General features: G+C 39.5%; 1 protein-coding gene across 3 annotated transcripts in view; it reads left to right on the top strand.

Annotated features, from left to right (window-relative positions):
* The window catches only part of SIPA1L1 (signal induced proliferation associated 1 like 1), a 380,780-nt gene that overhangs the window by 320,019 nt on the left and 38,374 nt on the right, over positions 1-22,387 (top strand). The gene's annotated exons all lie outside the window — the stretch shown is intronic.

The raw sequence follows: 22,387 nt of genomic DNA on the forward strand, positions 1-22,387 counted from the left end.
CTAAAGAGTTTAATTTTGTGGGCAGGATCTAGTTTTATGTAAAACAGCAGCTGTTTAATGTTCACTTGTTTCCAGTTAAGATAAAGAAATAAATACTTTTGTGATGTTAACGGAACACTGAAATATTAATAGGCTCATACATTGTCACATCATTTTTCTTTCTCTTAAGTTGCGTAATTCTTTGTACTTTTAGTAAATAAAATCCAAATGCGTCAGTGCTTTTATTTGTTTATTTATTTTAATGTAAAGGTCCTAATGCCTACAGAGATGAGATTTTTATAGCTAGCGAAGAAATACTTGGTCTGCTTTGAATTTTCACCATTGACTCCCATACTTCCAAAAGTGAAGAGATCACACATGGATGGTGCAAGACAGGCAAGGAACATGTAGTCAAGTTTTAACACTGACAATGCCTAATTAAGGACACTCCTTGCACATTCTGTGCATGATCCTTACAGTTTTTCTAGTGCCCACTGAATCAACTGTACTCCAGTTCACTTTGTTGGTCTCTACTTTGCACTATTAGGAACATTAGAGGTACGTGGTTTCAAAGAGGAAAGACCTTGTAGTAGTTCTCTGTTCACTAGAGTGTAAGATGGCAAAGAGAAGCAACAGTTAACTGGAATATAAAGCCGTTTCATCCTTTTTTTCCCTTCTGAAGTCAGAATGGAGATTTAGTTGTAAAAATCTAGTGAGAGCTGAGGAAAATGCTATTAGTCACTATTGATATTTGAGGTTGATGGGAGCCCCCTTGGATTTAGAGAGCTGTTATCAATTAAGTCTACAGAAAAGAATCTTTCTTGATATTAGCTATCCAGTGCTGAAGTAGTAGAGTCATTAATAGATAGTAGAACTGCTTACATACTGTCTGTTTGCATAAAGATTTTGTGTACTTTTGTAATAAACTAAAAGAGGATCCTGCATCACAAATGTTTTGACATGAAGGATAAATGAAGTCTGTTATTCATATAATACATACTGTATAACTATCCATTAATTGTGATGAGAGACTGGATTCATTCAAACATTAATTTTAAAATTGTCACCTAATATAATGAAAATAATATCCTTTTTTTTTAAAGTGACAGTCGCCTGCAAAAAATTTCTTTCTCTGTAATGTTTACATTCTGCCCCAGCAACTAACACGTGTCTTTAGAAGGGAATGTGAAGAACAATTTTTCTAGTTTAAATTAAATTCAGAATGTAATTATTCTGCCTACATACAAACTTGAATATGGCAAAAACTGAAGTGTAAAAGAAGGAGAATCAACCCAAAGATGACAAAGGGTTGACTAGACTTCAAAGGTTTGCCACTTTAAGTGTGTTGGCAAATCAGCCAAATCTCCCTTGTGTGGATGCTGTTATATCAGTATAAACGTGCTTATACCACTACATCATCTTCTGGTTCTAGGAAAAAATAAGCTATACTGGTATAAGGCACCTTTATACTGGTATAACTACGCCTAGGCTAGGGCTTTTACTGCCATAACTATGTCAGCAAACAATCACACTCCTAGCAGACAGTTATTCCAGAATGCTTTTAAAGTGTAGACCAGTGCAAAGAGTGATCAGAGCTTTGATTGTACATAACATATAAAAGAGGGCAGCTCCCAGCACAACAGTGGACCCTTAAGCTCTGGTTCATACTAATTCAGTGAAGAAATTTACCAGCTATCTACATCAACACCACTTTAAGCAGAACCTTGATTTTTTTTTTCAGTTTCCTAGTCAAATACTGACCTAACTGAAATATATTTAACTTATAAACCTGAAAGTGATCATCAGAGGCGGAGGGAATTCTGTTGAAGAGTTAGGGCTAGGACTGATTTGTGCTTTCTCCCATGCTTAGGAAAAGCTCCCTGTAAATATCTGCAAAACTAAGTCTATGTCTATGCTACTGAGTCTATGCTGGCATAGCCCCCTTGTGTTGCAGCATATACAACCAGAAGGATGTTAGCTACACCAACAGAAGCACTTTTCTGTGTCAGCATAGCTATAGCTACACTGAGGGTTTGTCAATATTTGGCCGGGGTGTTTTTTTCCACACTCCTGACCAACATAGCTATTTCAGTATATGTTTTAAGTGTATCCCAAGCCTAACTCATTATTCTCCTTCAACATCCTCCTTAGATCTCTACTTTGCTCTGAGGCCTACAAAAAATCAGGACAACATGCTGACCAGTATTGTCTCATTGCTTCCTTGTCTTTGGGGCAGGGACTGTCTTTGTTCTGTGTTTGTGCAACCTCTAGCACAATGGAGTCCTGGTTCATGACTGAGATGCCCAGGCGCTACTGCATAATACAAATATAAATAACAACGATTGTGCCACAGAGTTCCACCCACCTTTGAGACATACTCCAGAAATGGGCAGATAATCCTTTGTTTCCCCTTGCCTCCAACCTCCAGACTGTGAATGTAGAGATTCAAATTGCCCACTAACAAACATTGTTTAGGTTGCTGTAGAACCAGTCTTCCAGACTTAAGAGTTTCAGGGCTGCTCTAACTTGTGCCAGCTGCCCATTGCCTGGAGCAGTCAGGGATTGATGGAGTGTTAGGCAGGCCAGACCTTTCTGCCTGTGACCAGCCACATCCTCTCTGCTTGCTACGCCAGCCCTACATTTCTGGACAAACCTTTAAGCAGCAAGAATACACTGGCTTTAAGGTTTCTTTGACCCTGGCTGATCTATCACTAAATGGCAGCAGCCAGAGCCAGCACCTAGCCCTTTGCTTTTTGTTGGTTAGTGTGTGGTGTTAGTGCTATAGATAAATCTCTTTTATTTGGTGGGTTTGGGTGAAATAAGCTAACAAGTTTTGTAGATAGTTTGGTGTTCAGAAGTGATGGATGCCATTTCTGTGTACTTCCCTTAGAAGGTTTTTGTGTTTCTGGTTTTCTACTTAAGAAAACAAACACAGTAACAGAAAGCCTGCAAATTTTCCAAAGTGGTTGACACTTTTTCTGGACTGGCTATTGAGAAAAATGGTGGTTCTGGAGTGTTTTCGTTGGATAGTTTGAGGTTAAAGTTCCATGGAGGTAGAGCTGGAATATCATTGACAGTTTCTTCAGTTGCTCAGTAACTGCTGCTGCTTGTCCGGTCAGAAATTTACTTGGCTTTCTTATTTTTCAGAACTTTTTGCTCTAAATTGATTGCCATCTTTTTATTTTTTGTAGTTTTATGTTCAGGGTGTTTTTCTCCCCTGTTTGTTTTTAATGATGGCATTGGGTATGGGAGGAGGGAGTTGATGGCTGCGGAGAGGAGAAATAAGAGTGACTGTTTTAACTGGAAATTAGGAGTAGAGCTGAGCAATTTTGCTCCTTTCTCCACGTCCCCACACCGGCCGTTCGGGGCCGATTTGAAAAAATGTGGTTCAGTTCAAATGGCAACAGTTTTGTTTTGGGTCAAACAAAACACTTTGACTTGAAATGATTTTTTTTTTTCATTTTGTTTTCAGGTTCAACCTTCTTTAAAAAAAAAAAAAAATCTTGAAGCAAAAATGCTATTTTGAAATGAAAAGTCTAAAAGGCTAAGGGATAGCCAGGAGGATTGTATTCTGACTTCAGTTCATGGTTTGTGTTTTAAGGGATGCTGCAGCTGTGAAACTTGCACATAATAAATTGATCCAGGTGGCCCTTTGAGCTATGCACTTGAGATGATTTGTGGGACAAGCTTATGTAGCAGTATTAACAACCATTCAGCAGAAATAGAGTAATCTAATACCGTCATCATCTCCATTCCAACCGTGTGGAGTTTAAGGATGAAACAGAGAAGCACTGTAAAATTTTTGGCTTACATTGGACCTGACACAATATTGAATTTAATAGGTCACAGTTTTATTGCTGATACTATGTTAACATCTGGAAGACACTAAATATTTCCAGGGCTTAACTTAAAAAACAGCTTAAAAGAAAATAAGTATTTTTCTTACCTTTTTTTTTTCTTGAGTGATCAACTAATGGGACTAAACTGAGTGGTACCTTTATGCTGTTGAATCTTGTTGCTTTTGAGACTGAAAACCTGTATGTGAGTTCAAGTGAGTTTCCAGTTGACATTTGCCATATCAGAGATTGTTCTTTAGCGAATCTAGTTATGGTGAAAGGTGCTGGATTAACAGTCCTGGAAACTGAAGCAAATTATTCTTCCACTGTATAAATAAAACATAGTTTTCCCATATTGTCCTATGAACATATATAAGTGTGACCTGGAGGGACTGCCTCTAAGGCTGAGATGATAGTTCAGTAACAGTTCTTGGCTTCTGGGTACCACGAAGGGTGCCAATTATTGCCAGCTGTTTTCGTGTTTTTCTAATACAGGCACTTATCCACTAGGGCCTGAGCTGAGACACTGACTCATTTTTCGTAAGGTATACGGCTTATTTTTCAGCCCAGTGGAACTCTATTTCATACAACCCCTACGTTCTGTGGCACTGTTAATTCAGTCAATCATCATGAAATATTCTTCATTCTTATCCCCTACCACTACATAAACACACACAACTATAATTTATGCTTGAAAATAGTTATTAGCATAAAACTAATCAATGATTATTTTCAACAGTGATGATATTTGAGGTTGAGTGTTTTTGCTATGCTCTTCATGGTAGCCTGGTTACAACTTTTAGGCCACAGCTGTGTTGTCCACCAGGTAGCCCAGCTCAAAATCTTTGTTTCCATCTCCCAGGTCCACTGGACCCAGCAAGCAGGGAGCTTTGTAATCAGTTTCAGTGAACTATCCATTCTCTGGACAGCCTGTACTTCTGACTCCTTGCTTCCCAGATACAAGGTAGACTTCACCTGTGGCTCCCTGACATCCAGTAGTCTTATTCCATTGAATAGTTCAGGGAGCATGCACCATAGCCCAGATAAGTCCCTTATGGTGAGCAAGAGACTGTTGTAGGCAAATCCCAGCAGGGTAGGGAGACAAGATGTTTGGGCACTTAGTTGTAGCAAAGTGGTGAGTTCCACAACAAAGATGTTGAATTCCATGGCATCTTGGAAAAATTCCAAATTCTATTCTAGCTCAGAATCATGTATTTCGTGGGGCCATGATTGAAATGAATGGGGCAGTTCATGTTTCTCAAAGTTACCATTTCAGCAGGGACTTCTTTATTGGTTTCCACAGGATTCACTTTTTCAAGCTTATGCCCAATGGGGGCTGCTGGAAGCGGCAGCCGGTACGTCCCTCGGCCCACACCACAGGGTGTTTTCTCACACCCTGCATTTGTGCTGGAAATGGCCCAACTTGATTATCATACACATTGTAAGGAGAAAAGGAGTACTTGTGGCACCTTAGAGACTAACGAATTTATTTGAGCATGAGCTTTCGTGAGCTACAGCTCACTTCATCAGGCTGTAGCTCACGAAAGCTCATGCTCAAATAAATTCGTTAGTCTCTAAGGTGCCACAAGTACTCCTTTTCTTTTTGCGAATACAGACTAACACGGCTGTTACTCTGAAATTGTAAGGAGAGTGATCACTTTAGATAAGCTATTAGCAGCAGGAGAGTGGGGTGGGAGGAGGTATTTTTTCATGCTTTGTATGTATATAAAAAGATCTTCTGCACTCTCCACAGTATGCATCCGATGAAGTGAGCTGTAGCTCACAAAAGCTTATGCTCAAATAAATTGGTTAGTCTCTAAGGTGCCACAAGTACTCCTTTTCTTTTTACTTTAAAGTGGTGGTGATGAAAATAAAAAACACAAAAAATTAAACATGTCTGAATAAATTTTTATTTAAGGAAGACACAATGAAGTAATTACAGTATTTCCTGAAGATGGTGAAATGAATTCATTTTGTTGAAGAATTATGGATAGTGAAGAATAGAGAAGTGGTCAATGTGGTCTAACAAGGAAATGGAATTAAAGCAAATTTTCACTGGTATATATTCAGCAACTCTTGTTTGTTCATTTTAGACTTGTTGCCTTGAAAAATTATAAATCATTTTTTATTTGCGAGGGTTCAGATTTGACTATGACTGGAATATAAATTTCTCTTGATTAATCTAAATCTTCTTTAAGTAAATTCAGTATGGCCATGCTACAATATTTTTTCAACTGAGATAAAAATTAAATAAAGATCAGGGCTTGCAGAATATGATATTACCAAAATGTTCAGTTGAATTTTATTTCGGTTCTGCATGTCAATACAACACTTAATGTCTTAGTTAACCTTTTTTTATACAGATTGATATTTTTATGATTTGAAAGTTTTAACTGAGAGACACAGTATTAAGAATAAAGGTGTGCATATCCATCTAGCTTCTGAGCCTTCTGCTTCAGATTGGAGTGTCCCCTTTTTTAGGCTTTTTTTCCTCTGCCTCTCCACAGTGCACTGGCCACTGTTCTTCTTTCCCCCTGCCCCACACGTTAACTGTAGTGCATCATACTGCCTCCAGAATGCATTTCAAAATTAAACTTGCTGCTTACTGTCATTTTCAGGTTGTGCTTTATTCAGCCATTCAGTGTTCCTCAAACTGCTCAGTGAAACTTACTTCAGGGCTAACTGTCCTTTTTGGAAGTCGGTTGTGCTGGCAGCACAGGGAGCTAGAATGGCATCTGAATTGGAGGGAGTACATGGGGAATAGCCGTAGTAGAAATGGATTGGTTACAGGTTGTGTGTGCACGTGCATGTGTGTGTACATATAAAGCGTGCATACAAGGAAGAGACTGCTTGGGAGAAGGGAGTGGGCATGGAAGAGACAGGAGACATCATTAAGGAGACTTACTCTGGCTTCTTAAAAAGAAAACGTTTAGAAGTATTAGTTTTTACAGAAACCAGACCAGACACATAGCAAATATTAAAAGTAGCCTCTGATTAGGACTTGGCTCCAGGCTCTGGCTATGTGTTTCAGGCTGAGTAAAAGGAGTGCTACTGTGGGAGGGGCTGAAAGTGTGCAGCCTTCTCACACTGCTGATAGTGTTGTGTGGAGGTGGAGGAAAGGAGCAGATGGGCAGGGGAAAGAAACTATGTGGGGGTGGGGGAAGTACAGTAAGGAGCAGAGGTGAAAGTAAGCCGGTATGGTCTGGTACAGGATACTGGCAAGAGCCGGTACACAGCCGACCGTACCGGCAGGAGGCAGCTTCACCAGGCCAGCAATTTAAAGGGCCTGGGGCTCCTGGCAGCGGCCAGAGCCACAGGCCCTTTAAATAGCTGCCAGAGCCCCGCTGCTGGAGCCCTGGGGTGGTAGCAGCAGCAGCAGCCAGGAGCCCCGGGGCTACCGCTACCATGGGGCTCCGGCGGTGACTAAAAGGGCCTGAGGCTCCCAGCCGCAGGCCCGGGCCCTTTAAATATTTATTTAAAGGCCCTGCCTCTTGCCATTGAGGCCCCATCCCCTTCCGGTTGAGGCCCTGCCCCCTGCAGAGGACTACAGCCCAGAGTACTGGTAAGTCCTTTAAGTTACTTTCACCCCGGTAAGGAGACTAATTCCAAATCTCTGTGTAGCCTCTTGTTGAAAAATGGCAGCTCTGCATTGAAAATGCATGGCAGCAAAAGTGGGAAAAGCCATCCACAATTCACTGGCAAGCTCATAGAAAAGAATTCCATTCGCATGAAGGCATACACAAAAGAGTAGCTAATTCTAAACCTAAGAGAGACATCAGTGTTGCTGTAAAAAATCTGTGAGCTGGAAAAGCATGGAAATAAGCATCCCATGTTCAATAGTACTACAGGAAATTCCTTTTTAAACTAAGTAGACTATACCTACTTAGGTGAATGTATCTGCAGTTAAGCATTTTGATTTGAAATGGCTCATCAGCATCTACACACTTAGATTGGGATTTTCAAAGGAGCATAACAGAGGTAAGCACCAAACTCCCACTGAAATTCAGTGCTGTTGAGTGCCTAGTTTCCTTAGGGTCCTTTGGGAAATGAGACTTCTTTGATATGGGACAGGTGAGAAGCTTGAGTATACAGGCCAAACATATTCTGAGATGGAGGCTTAAACTTGAGCTTTAATTTCTTTATATTTATACTGAAACAATGAGTGACTCTTTTAAAGGCTTCAGTTTCACTTTCAAAGTTCTCTAGACTCTTGTCAAGCATAGGAGGGTGCAAACAAAACATGACGATACAATCATCCCAGTTAACAGAGAGATTCACTTTAGTTTCCTAACCTTATTTAAAGATGAGCATTATTTAAAAAAAAAAACAAAAAAACCCTACTCAGTCGTATAGTTATTCAGGTAAGAAACTAGTTTATTAGCAATACTACAGCAGGAAAGTAGTATGAAATGAACAAAGCAGTCCATCATAAATTTATGCTAGCATACAAAATATACCTTGTTCGCTGCTGTGAATAAGATGGATGGTCAACCCATGTGTCATATACACAAGTTTTCAAAAATGCCACCCACCCACATCAACAGGTGCGGGAAATCGATGGTGCCTGCAGTCCCCTGTGGCAGAGGATGGAGACATTTGTCAAGGGACAATAAGTAGCTCCTCTCTGGAAGTCTAACACCCATTGGCCAGCTGGAGGAGAGAGGTGCTGATTAGCCTGCATTCTGCAGATCCCAGGATTTAGCCCAACGCAGGGGCCCTTTGGAGCCTCTTTTGTCTGCATTCCAGCAGCACACTCAAACAAGGATTGGGAACCCAGCATGACGGATGCCGTGGGTCTAGCCAGTTGCCTGTTAAGGGGTCAGAAAGGAAATTTTTCTCCCAAGGGCCAAATGGCAGAAGATCAGGGAGTCTTTTGCCTTCCTTGCAGCACCTGCAAGCACCAGTGGGTTGAGTAGGAATGCACTGAGTACATTACTGAGGTACAAGGGTGGAGCTGTTTATTTGTCACAACTTGCAATCAGTTTCCAGTGCAGCTAAGAGAATAAAATGAACAGTTCCCAGGGGAAAAAGACCTAGGATTTTGGTGATGTGCCTTGGGCTCAAATTATAGGGTGAGACCTTGTGGGCTGAGGTCCCCACCCTGCTGCACCCTCTGTCCCCCTAGCGGTGAGGAGGGTGCTAGGATTCAGAGAGAACTGAGTCCTGGGGATAGGCTGAGGAGAGCCTACTCTGCGTTACGGATTATATGGTAAAGAGCCCTCTAACCCTGGTGCTAGTTACGGGTTATATGGTAAGGAGCCCTGTAACTGTGTAACCCCCACACTAGAACCAATTAAATGTCTGGTGTAGGAGAATATGCTGACAGGAGAGAGCTCTTCTTTTGCCGTAAAAAACCACCTCCACGAGCGGTATAAGTTTTGTCGGCGGGAGAACTTCTCCCGCCGACATAGTGCTGTGCACATGCACGCTTATGTTGGTGTAACTTACATTGCTCGGGGAGGTAGAATATTCACGCTCCTAAGTGACATAAGTTTTGCCGACATAGGCTGTAGTATAAACATATCCTTATATTTTGGAATCTCTTGATTTCTGAGATGTTAATGTTGGTTTTTTGCATTTAATTTCCTGTTTGTTTTAATGGGGGGAAAGTGTGTGTGTGTTTGAGAGAGAGAGAGAGTGAGTGTGTGTTTGGGGGTGGGAGGGAGTGCTGTTAGTTATATCACAATCTGCTCTTAATTGACTCATCCCAAAGTGACTGTCTTAACTGAAACCTGGTTTGGCAAAGCACTTAAGCAAGTGTGTGAAAACATGTGAGCTGAAGTCAATGGAGCTGTTTACATGCTTAGTTATGTATATTCTTAAATATTTTGCTGGATCTGAACCTAAAGCTTTTAAACTATACAGACACTCCTAAGATAAAAGGTTATTGAGCACAGTCAACATTCTAAGCCAAATGGAAACTGTACTGATGTGGTTACATTCAAACACTGACTTTAAACCTCTATAAATAATACTGGAATAGTTGTCTTCAGGGTTGGCTTTAAATCTCATTAAGGACCACAAAGTAAGCAAAGGGCCCAGTCCTGAAAACTCTTACACTTGAGTAATCTCTTTATAATCAGTGCATTAGTTGCATGAACAGTAGTTTGCAATTTCGTGCCCCAAGTTTGAAGATTTTAGATTACAGTTATACATAAGGCGACCATACGTCCTGTTTTAGCTGGGACAGTCCCTTTTTCAGCTGGCAAGAGTAAACGGGACAAATGGCCACTTTTGTCAAAAAGTAAGGTGCAGAAGAACGTGCAGGGCTCAGGGCAAGTGGTGATGCCAGCCCCACAGCGGGAGAGAGGCAAGGCTCAGGCAGGGGGCAGGCAGGGCTCAGGCAAGCACTGATACCAGTGCCACGTGGGGAAGGGGGTTGGGCGAGCAGCTTGGGCCAGCCCTTCTCGGGGGGGGGGGGGGGGGGCAGTGAGACGCAAGAGATGCAGGCCAGCCCTGGTTGTGGGGGAGTGGGCCCCGGACGAGCCCCATGTGGTGTAGCATTTTCCCTTTGGGAAATATGATCACCGTAGTTATACAGAAATTCAGAATATACATGCTTATAATGGAGCTGAAGGAATACATTGAAAATGCATTTTTTCTGAAAAGAACAGCATTTGAAGGAAGAACATTTTTTCATTTTCATCAAAAACAAAAATTCACGTTTTTTCTTAGGATTTTGCACAAAACCCATCAAGTGTTGATGAAAAAGAAATGTTCTCTCAAAAAATTCCACCTAGTCAAAAAGCCGCTTTTCATTAAAAAATCAAAGTTTTTGGGAAAAAATACTTCAGCCAGCTCTAGTGCATAGGTTGGGTTTGCTCAGACTTTGCAAAAATACTCTTCTTTTAGTGCGCAAAGTGTGGGAAATTTCAGTTTTAAATGGAATTTGTTTGGTTAAAAAGTGTAGCCAAGCCTGTTGAGTAAGTAGTCATGATGCTGTGTTAAGTACCATAACAGAAACCATGGTTAAAACCTTTTCTAAACAGGTTGTTGTAATGGTATTTGAATACAGTTTGTCCTTGGCTACACTTGCTGTTGAATAGTGTTCAGCACAAGTCAAGAGCATCTGTTGCTGATGCTTGATGCTCTTATTTTTCCTGGTGTAGACAAGAATAGGCCTCCCTATGATTTCACCATCTGGAATACAACTCTTACTTTTCCTAACTGACGGGTTTTGGATTAGAAAATGTAAAGCCTTGCCTCAGTACCTAGATAGTCTGTTCACTGTGTAGTAGCATCAGGCCTAACATCTTCACTCAGCACTGGAAAATTGGAGCTCAAATCCTGCAATCCAAGACTACAGCCTCAGATGTCTAAAGATTGTCAGTTATGGTTCTTGACATTTTACGTAATATATGTATTCTACAAACACAAACTACACTAAAAAGAACATTACTAAGGTTACAAAGTCAAGCACTCAAAAGGCAGGAGATGCCAGAATTAATGTTGCCTGTGCAATCTTCATTGAGCCTCCTTGTGCATATGTATTATAATCTTCAATTATAATTATTCACAGGACACCTACCTTATTCAGTTCATGGAATGGATTGCGTTCACTTAATGAGCAGTTATTCAGGATTTTGTTTTCTTTTTTTCTTTTCTTTTTTTTTTTTCCCATTGTGTGGCCCCAGACCTTATTTACTGCACACTTTTTGAATCCAGCTCTGAAAATGTAATTAATTTCCTTATGGGCTTTTCTGTAGCACTGATCTCTATAGTAACTGAGCGCTTCATGGACATTAATGAATTTATTTTCACAATACGCCTGTGAGTTGAGGGAATATATTTATCTCTATTTTACAGATTGACAACTGAGGCAGAGAGAGATTAAAGTCAGAAGAATTCATTCATTCTGAGTGTTCAGTTTGAGACACACAAGGCCAGATTTTTCAGAATAGTTCTTTATATGTTCAGATGGGTGGGGAGTTAGAAGTTCCCCGTGAATGGAGGGTATGGAGGGATAGGAGGGGGAGAGAGGGGAGCTTGGCTCCAGGTTAGGGTGGGGCGCCATCATAGTTCCTACTGCCGCTCCTACAGCTCAAGGGCTGGTGCCCAGTGCCCTGTGCTTCTCCTTCTTGCCCCCTTGTCATCTGCCACCCTGTGCACCAACATCTCCCTGCCCCCTTGCCTGGGCATTGGTGCCCTCTCTCATTCTTTTTCCCCTACCCCAGAATGTCTCTGCTGGAACTTGTGGTGGCTGGAAGGCGGAGCTAGAGAGTCCTACCTGCTCCCTGGTGGCCAGTCCAATCTTGTGTGCAACCTAGGCTGCTGTATCCCCTCCTCCAGATGCTGCTCCCCTCCCCACCCCTCAATATTTTCCTTGCAGAAGCGCTAGCCCTCCCTCGCTCCCCTGCTTCTGTTGCCTTTTTGTTGAAAACAGCTCCCATTGACTTCATTTACAGTTGTGAATTCTCAATACTTCTGAAAATCAGACCCCCAGGTGTCTCATACTGGGCCCCCGGAAAATGAGGAACATACAATTGGTGACAACTTGTGAAAAGTCTGGTTTAGGTGACTTGCCTAGGATTGCATAGGAACTCTGTGACAGAGGCAAAGAGATCCAGTTCTTCAGGATAACATTGAACTTCCTTAACCATGAGACCATCCTTTCTCTTCCTCCAGTCCCCTGCTTCATTCACTGCACACTTCCCAACTTCTGTAACAAATAAAGCAACTCTCCTTCACTGTACGACCTTGATTCATCCCCAGAACAGGTCTGTGCACTGAATGAGGCCAGGGTCCTGTGGAAAAAATAGTATGTAAAAACTGTATCATAATGTATACACACAAGGGTGCTGAATTAAGGTTACATAGGCATTATTAATTCTGGCCATTACTAACCAATTGAGCGCTTGACTTTGCAACCTTAAGAATGTTCTTTTAATAGGGTTTGTGTGTGTGTAATATATATAAATGTATACAAATGATATAACTTAATGTATCCTCTCATACCGTAATATAAATAACGTGAGTAGGGGAAGAGAGAGAAATATTCTATAAACTTCCTGACAAAAATCTCAACTGGAATTTTCTACAATAGCAGATTAAACCCCATAAGAAAACAAAATGAAATTCAATAAAGACTAAGTCCAAAGTACTACATTTAGGAAGGAAATACCAAATGCATAACTACAAAATGGGGAATAAGTGGCTAGATGGTAGTCCCAGTAAAATAAGAGCTCACTGTCTCCCTTGTATATCACAGCTCTTGAAAGATTTTCCTTGATTGTTTGGGAAATTTTGATCACCACCTCTTTCTCCAAACATCTTGTTGCATCTGTAGGAGAAAAGAGCTTACACGTGGCTTTGAACTCTCAGCCAAGCCGTAAAGCAATATAAAACCATGGTGGATGCGGTTGTTTTTTTTAAAAGATAAGAATAAAAAAGAGTAAATCTTTTCCAAAAAAATGACTGTGAAGATCAGTCATCACAGCTGTGCAGAACCATTGAAATGGGACTGGAAGGGACCTTGAGAGGTCAAGACCAACTCCCTGTGCTTTTGCAGGACCACATAAGCCTAGACCATCCCCAACATGTTCTTGCAAACCTACAAAGATGGGGATTCCACAACCTCCCCTGGAAGCCTATTCCAGTACTTTACCAGCCTTAAAGTTAGAAAGTTTGTCCTAAATCTCCCTTTTTTGCAGTTTAAGCCATTACTTCTTGTCCCACTTTCAGTGGACTTGGAGAACAACTGATCACAGTCTTCTTTCTCACACCCTTTAATATATTTGAAGACTTATCAGGTTCCCCCCTCAATCTTCTTTTCTCAAGACTAAACATGCCCTGTTTTTTAATCTTTCTTCATAGGTCAAGTTTCCTAAACATTTTATTATTTTGGTTGCTTTCCTCTGGCCTCTCTCTGGTTTATCCACATCTTTCCTAGAATGTAGGTGCCAGGATTTGATGTATTACTCCAGATAAGGCCTCTCCATTGCTGACTAGAGTGGGACAATTACCTCCTGTATCTTGCATCTGACACTTTTTTTGCAAATGCACATATATTCATATTCAATGTGTGATCCAGTATAACCCTCAGATCCTTTCAGTGGACTGCCACCTAGCCAGTTATTCCCCATTTTGTAGTTATGCATTTAATTTTTCCTTCCTATGTGTAGTACTTCACACTTGTCTTTATTGAATTTCATCATGTTGATTTCGACCAATTCTCCAGTTTATCAAGGTTGTTTTGAATTCTAATTCTGCCCTTCAATGTGCCTGCCACTCCTCTCAGCCTGGTGTCATCTGCAAATTTTATAAGTGTAGCCATAATCAAGTCATTAATGAAAGTTCTAAATAGTACTGGACCCAGGACTGATCCCTGCAGGACCCTACTAGATACATTGTCCTCCCAGTTGACACTGATGATTACTCTGAGTATTGTCTTTCAACCATTTGTCCACCCACCTTTCATAATTTCATCTAGACCACATTTCCTTAGGTAGCTTATGCGAATGTCATGTTGGACTGTGTCTAAAGCCTTGCTAAAATCAAGTTATATTGTGTCTACTGCTTCCCCCTATCCACTAGTCCAGTAAACCTGTCAAAGAAGGAAATTAGATTGGTTTGGCATGATTTGTTCTTGACATATCCATGCTTGCTATTCCTTATAACCCTTTTGTCCTCTAGGTGCTCAGAAATTGATTATTTAATAATTTGTTCTGGTATTTTTTCCAGATCTTTGTTAGGCTGACTGGTCTACAATTCCAGGGGCACCTTTGTTCCCTGTTTTGCCCTTCTTCAGTTCTCCTGGGCCTCACCCAGCCTCCATGAGCTCTTGAAGATAATTTCTAACGGGTCTGAGATTGCTTCAGCTAGTTTCTTAAGTATCCTACAATGAATTTCATTAGGCCCTGCCGACTTGAATACATCTAACTTATCTAAATATTCTTTAACCTATTATTTCCCGGTTTTTGTTTGTGTTGTTTCCCCCTTGTTCATATTAAATGGCGTTGAGTATCTGATCACTATTATTAACCTTTTTAGTATATAGAAAACACAGTGGGATATTATAGCAAATAACATGACAGTGAATTCATCAAGAGGGACATCTCCAATATCTGTAAAACCAGACAAGCAGCTATAGAGTTAAAATAAAATAATTATTTATCTTTGTCAGTCCGTATGGTTGCTTTTGTCGTGTCCTTTTGTTCGAGAATGGGAACCATTACTCTTTTCTGAGATTTCTTTATATCGTGCAATATTTCTATGACCCTTGTGTATCCAAGGGTGTTTAGCTGAAGCCTATTAAAGCAAAATTAACTCTGTGTTTCTGACAAGTGATTGCCTTTTACTGAAAAGCCAAAGAATACCAAATGGTGGTTATGTGGTAAATTTGTGCCTGTGACCTTTTTTAGATTAGTTCTAAAATCTCAGTCCAAATTATATATATATGTGTGTGTGTGTGTCTTTCATGTGTATACATATTTATACTGTGTCTCTCACTCCCTCTGTTTTCCCCAGGCTGGATTTGATTTAAATCATGATTTTAATCACTAGTCAGGAAGACTGGATTTAATCATGGATTTCTACATAAAAGTGCATTCTTGTTGGTTGTTATAACCTTAATACATATTATTCACAACTCAGAGATAGATGTAGTTTTCATCTTTAGAAGGTATAGACTACAGATTTTTAAACAGTGATTTATTTTGAAAACTTTTCAGATTAGTTTTACAGCTATATCAGAAAATGAATGATTGTTTGGTTATTTCATTTACCAAAGGTAATTGAAGCAGATATTTATGAAGTCATTGGGAGGTGAAATATCTCCAGTTCAACAGATTAATCATTAATATTTGGAGGATTTTCTTGCCATGCTGTATTAGGAGGAGAACGTCACCAGACAGACATTTAAATTGTTTTATTTAACTAAAACAACAATGTTATGTATTCTGGATTTTTTTTCTTCAACAGCAAACATATAATATTTAACAAAACAAGAATATGAATTTTTGAATTTAAACATTCACGTTTTTTAAAATCAGGTTTGTTTGTTTTTAAAATTGTTTAACTAAAATAGTTAAATTAAAAAATTTAATTGACTGTCAGCCAGGTCAACATGAGAAACTTAAAATATTGGCTTCTGTAGCTAACTCAGTCGTCTTCACCTTCATTTTCCCATTTGTTCATAATCTGGAAAAGAAAAACAAGCTTTCCTGCTTTTTCGGGTCCCAAGATTTCTCAATTTGGAATGAATTAGTCCAAAAGAAGAAAATATTCGTTTTACACCAGCAGAAGAAGCTACTGCTGTTAAAAGTGAGATTATCACTTCAACCGTCTCTGAATCCAAGTGCTTGCGTGACTTCCACCAGTTCACTGGTGTGCTTTTTTTTTTAAAACATCGTCAGCAAACATATTGCTTGAATGGTTCACCCTTAGCTCTGAAGTTTATTATAGTTGGCATTATGGAGGGATGATTGCTGGATGTCCATGTCATAGCCAACTCCTCTTCTTCAGCAGTTAAGGTTTGACGCTGGTACCAAGTATTGAGAATATTTGCAAGAAAATGAGCTGGAGATGGTGCTTGTCCCAGTCATTTTTTTAATGCTTGCAATTTAACTCTGTCATTGCATATTTCTCTCTTTGAGATCTCACTCAGTTTCTTCCAAATTTCAACAGCACCAGCAATAAAACTGCTATTTCCCTGCATTTTGTTCAAGGCTACAGAAGTAGGTTTCGGGGTACTCAGCATGTGTTCAACATTTCTCTTAAGCCCAACATTGAGAACTTTGGCTGTCACAGTGCCATCTATTTTTTCATGATTTTGTTCATAAACTATCATCGGATTAGGCCAGTACTTGATATAGTGCTGAACACAGTCCACTACTGAGTTCCATCACACGTCTTCTGGGAGAGTTAGCTTGGTTCCTCCCACTTTTTTCAGAGCAGCTGCTGCAAAGTGGTTGTTACGGAAGTATTTTGCAATTTCAACAGCATTAGCCTTCATTTCTGGAACACTGAAGTCTTTGGCTAGGAGGTGCATCAAATGAGCACTACAACTGTACGTTATTAGCTTGGGACTCTCTTCTAAATTTCTTCTTATCTTGGATAAATCTGCAGCATTGTTTGTGACCAAGCTGCGTACTAGACATTTGAATTTTTTTTCCCCACAGTGTGTTATAGCTTTTACTGCTACTTCTTGTAAGTATTCTACTGTGTGTGCATTTCCTGATGTATCAATTGTTTCTCTAAGGAAGACATTCCTTTCTTCTGTTGTCACACAAGCACATACAACAGGATCATTGTGGATGTTGCTCCACCCATCGAGACTCAGGTTAACAATTTCACCCTCTAGACCTTTTGCACACTGCTCAATTTCTCTTTCATACACTTTATCCAGCACTTTGCCTGCGGCATCTGCTCTGTTGGGTGGACTGTATCCTGGTCTTAATGACTGAACCATGTTAATGAAGTGTGTGTTCTCAATCATATGGAAAGAAGAGTTTGTTGCACAAACAAACCGGGCAATGTTTTCATCAATTACCTCTTTTTGTAATCTGCTGGTTCTTATCACAAATTTATCTATGGTTGTTTCTGGATGATGGAGGTTTTTTTTTCTTTTTGCTCCAAGTGATATACTGTGGCTACATGACATACATGATGTGACCGAAACACTATCATTGGCAGATAACTCTGAAACTATAGAAAATTATGGTGATCTTGAAGGTGGATAGTCTTCAGAATCCTGTATGTTGAGGATGGATTCTCCTAAACAAAATAAGTCAATGCAGTTATTTAATTATTATTACCATACTGCTCATTTAGTATTACTCATTGCATTCACTGACACTCAGTACTACTTTAAAGGTGAAATTGTAAAAGGAAGATCTGCCTATTTCAACTATTTATTTCTTATCACAACTGCATCTAAAATGATAGTACCGTAGAGTAACAACTATATTTTTTGCTCAAACATGAGAATTCAAGAATAGTCTAGAAGGAAGAGAGCTAGTCCTTAAGAAAGAAGTATGAAATAAAAAAGTTTACCAACCTGAAGATCCTGCACGTTCAGACGTGTTCTTTTCATCATCTTCAACGCAGCTCCTTCCTGAGAAGGAACACTTCTCATGATGTTGTTTCATTCGGGCAACCAGGCCTTCTTTGTTGCACTGTTTGCATTTTGCACGCATTCCTGTCTTACCCACAGGTAGAGGAACTTGGTTAAAATATTCCCAAACTGGGTCTCTTTTACAGCCTGCTGCCATTATAGGTTTTCCCTTCTAGTGAGAGGGTGGTATGGTAGATCTCAAATCAATGAAGGCTATACTCAGAAAGACCTCAAGACTTTTGGAATATGCTGCTCAAACAGTTTCACTTTTGTTTCTACTTCCTGTCCCTCCCTTCTCACGTTTATCTCCAGACTTCTTCTCCTTGTCCAGGTCTATTCCACCCCCCAGCAATCTTTTATTCATTGAACTTTTTGAAACTTTGCACTTTTAGAGAGAGGTAAGGGATTGACTCTGTGTACACAAATTTGCAGAGGGGCAACAGGGTTGAGGTCTGTTATTTCTCACCTCTATTATATTATAGTATATTTTATATTATTTAAAACCGTTTTTGCTGTTAACAAGCGTGTTATCTCTGGAGAGACAAATCCACAGTTTGTGAACTGCAAAACTAAGCATCTTTCATGGTATCTTCTAGACTGAGCCCCATTGGATAGATAGAAAGATTAACCTAAATAATCTATACAGAAGCCCCTGGAACCCTATAAGATTGGGCCCCTAATCCATGAATTATTGGAACTCATTTACAAAACTTTTCTTAAACATTGCATGAATATATTGTCTCATATTTTAGAATTAGAATTTATAATCCCTATTCCATGATGAGATATCTTTGAGCTATAATGTATCTTAATTAAAACTATCTTTAGATAGATTTTGTCCTCAAAAAGCATTTTATCAAAAAAATCTGATTTAAATTAAAAAAAAATCCTTTTTTTTTTAATTTAAAAAATCATTGATTTTTATCCACCCAGCTTTCCCCGCCCCTCCGTCCTCCCAATGTGAATGTGGAGATATATGGGCCTTTTCCCTCCTTGTCCAACCTCAACCCGTTCTTTCAGCTTGGACTAGAGCTGTTAGGTCTAAATTCACTCAGTAGCATAAATGAGCTTGAATGGAGTTGCATCTGTTTGTCAGTGGTAAATTTGGCTTATTCATAGGCTTGATTGTGGAACCCTTACTTACATGAGTATTACTTACATAAATAGTTCCACTTATTTAAAGGGGGCAACTTGCATGAATAAGTGCTAACTAGTGAATTCCGTGATCCTGGCCCTATGCATATTTTCGTGTGGTGTGAGGTACCATTGAAATATCTCTTCAGTGATTCTTTTGATGGCTGCACGTTTTGACGAGGTTGCTGCCCTTTTTCAAATTATAGGCCATTGGTTGAAAGGGATTTCTTTATTGAGGAATCTTTCTAATTTTTTCAGGAACCAAATATAAACGTGATGTTATCCATTTTTAGGTTACATCTCTAGTGACAATAACTCTTTGAACCATTTAAAAATGAATAATGTTATCACTATTTAATCTATAATTATGGTGTGTTGAGTCCTTTCATATCTCAGCAATACCGCCTTGATTTTATTCTGACTATTAAGTCACCGTAAGTGTTTTGAGAGCTCTTCTCAAAACAATCTTCTGAAATGAATCATTTTAAAAAATTACAAATAGAAGGTGTAACAAGTTCCCCTGCGGGTGCCACTTGAAACTGGGGTACCACTGAGCCAGTCAGATCCATTAGCCTGGACTCCCTTTCACACTGTGGTGTTGTGATAAGTTGCCAAGCTCTCCAAGCTTGCTCTTTCACCAGTATACACACATATAGGGACACACCCAGCTGCAGCTTTACACAGATGCTGCAATCAGCTCTGCATGGGAAGGCTCAGCTAAGGCATCTTCCAGTTGCTAAGGCACGCAGTCCCCTCTGGAGTGTAAACCTGAATGTATACTGTCTTGCGCTGCACAGGAAACTGTGCCGCATAAGCTCATAAAATTCACTCACTCCCTCAATGTGGAGAGAGAGATATACCACAGCTTTCTGCTCTAAATTATAAATTCCACACATTGGTTTTAGTTAAAACAAAAGCAAATTTATTAACTACAAAAGGATAGATTTTAAGTTGTTATACATGATAGCAAACAGATCAAAAGGAAATTACCTTAGTAAATAAACAAAACCGCAAACTGAGTTTAACAGACTAGATAGGTAGGATATGAATTAGCAAGTTTCTCACCCTGAGTGATAAACAGGCTGTCAGATTCTTAAGGCACAAGCTGCCTAGGCTTTGCAGCTTGGGTTTTCCAGGTTTTCATACACAATTTAAGAATCCCTCTAGCCTGGGACCATCACTTCCCACAGTTCAATCCTTGCCTCTCAGGTGTTTCCAGGTGTGGTGTTGTAAGGAGAGTGAGGTGCCATCATGATGTCATTATCCCCCTTGTATATCTTCTTCCCACTTGCTGGAAAGCTCTTTTGCTTTGACCTGGGTCAAACAGTTCCCATTGTGTAGTGCGATCTCAGAGAGGTTTCTATTGTACACTGTTCCTGGTAATCCTTGTGCTTGTGTGCATTTCCCCAGTACACCATTAACATTGTTTGGCCTTTTTACTGTTGTACCTGAAAGGCTGCTTGTGGGTGTTTGTAACCTCACAGCATGTTTCAGTAGCACATACATAGCCAGACTTCATAACGTCACATATGGTGGTAGCACATACAATCCAATGAGATATTACTGTCTTGCAGATCAAGACTTTTAGAATAATATCTCACAAAGCATACTTTGTACAAAACATATCCTAATTGCACGATAATGGTGGATATTGAGGTGCCAGAAGGAAGGAAATCACAAATAAGTTAACAGATGTGTCATGCCACTAGAAGATATTAATTATCTTGTCCAACTAATTTACCCTACAAATTAGTTTTATCATGGCTTATGTATGATGATTACAGTAAAATAAAACTTTCCCTATTCAAAATTTTCTTTAGTTAGATGGTAGCTAGTACTAATTGAAATCCAGTGCTGCTGTAAATAACAGACTATCCTCCCTGTGGGGCTGTTCATTCTGCTGTTCAGACCAAGTTTATAATCATTTGTTTTGCTCTCACTAAAAGTCTTCCAGGTTTGTGGAGGAATTATAACTCTGTTGTGGTTGTGTAAGTCTTTGTATCACCTCAGAACAATACTGTCATTCTTGGAAAGGCACAGGAAATGCGGAAAACCATACCTGAAATTGAAAATACAAGCTATTCCATTGCAGGAACATTTTACACAAAACTATAGAAGCGTTATTGTTCCGTTACCATAAATTCTAATCAACCATCATATGAGAGAAGGTCATAGTTTAACAAAATGTGATTTATATATTGCTAGGTAAGTGTTAGTGGATCTACATGTGTATATATGTGCGAGTGTGTGAATCTTATTTGAAAGCAAGTATTTTTCTTGGCTGGCCTTTTTCTTTTTTCTGTATAAGAATGCCACTAGAAAAATTAGAAATTGCTATTAATCTGGTTGGCTCATCTCTCCCTAAATTTCCATCTATTGAACTGTTTGTTTTCTTTGCAATCAAAAGTTCAGAATTTTTGCTTACACCGATAAATGTGAGCTGTTAAATTTAGGTCAGTAGACTAAAAATGCATTATTGGGTTTGGTGCTGTGCTTCAAATGAGTAGGATTTAAATCACTGCGTTTTTGGCTGGGTAGAAATTTTCTTGAATCTCATTTATGCAAACTGAATTTAAAGGGTCAGTCTTTATCCTCCCTCCCCCCCCCCCCCAAAAAAAAACCAACAACCTTTTTTTGTCTTTGTTCAAGCAAAAGGGTGGGAGGGAAAATACCAAATAAATAGAAAACGATCATCATAATGCCTAGCTCTTAAAATTTTTCAACAAAATATTTCTCTCAGCAATCAGAACCATAAGCCTTTTCATCTTCAAAGTAGTTGCAAACTTTTCATAATTGGTTCCCACAATATCCTATTGAGAAAGCTAAGTAAATATTATCCCCCATCTTATAAATGGGAAACTGAGGCATGTCAATTAAGTGGCTTGCTTAATGTCTTGGAAGTTCCTGGATCCAAGTCCTGTTCTGAGACAGGTAAACCATGTTTTATGGAAGTCCATCTGTCTTGGTTTTTTCACATGTAAGATGACTGAAAGGTCTTAAGCTTCAACATGTTGCACTTTTTTGCAGTTTCAATTTGTTAAGCAATTTGTTTAAAATATAATTTGTTGACTGAGGGCCTGATCCAAAGTCATTTTAAGTCACTGGAAAGATTCGCATTGACTTCAGTCACAAGTAGAGCAAAAATATGTAGAATCATTAAAACAGTATAGGCTCTGCTTGATGCGTTGGAGGCAGAATGCACAGGAACCAAAAGATGACCCAAAACCTCAATTGCAGGACAGATACCCTTGCTGGACAAAGTAAGGATACCCCTGTTCAACTTTTTGTCCAGATGTGAATGTTGGAACGCTAACCATTTATGATATACTGTTGCTGTATTGTTAGGAGGTAGGTCCATGTGACACAAGTATGTAGTTACCAGCAA

Source organism: Eretmochelys imbricata, chromosome 6 (genome assembly GCF_965152235.1).
Source record: "Eretmochelys imbricata isolate rEreImb1 chromosome 6, rEreImb1.hap1, whole genome shotgun sequence".
Taxonomy (NCBI): Eukaryota; Metazoa; Chordata; order Testudines; family Cheloniidae; genus Eretmochelys; species Eretmochelys imbricata.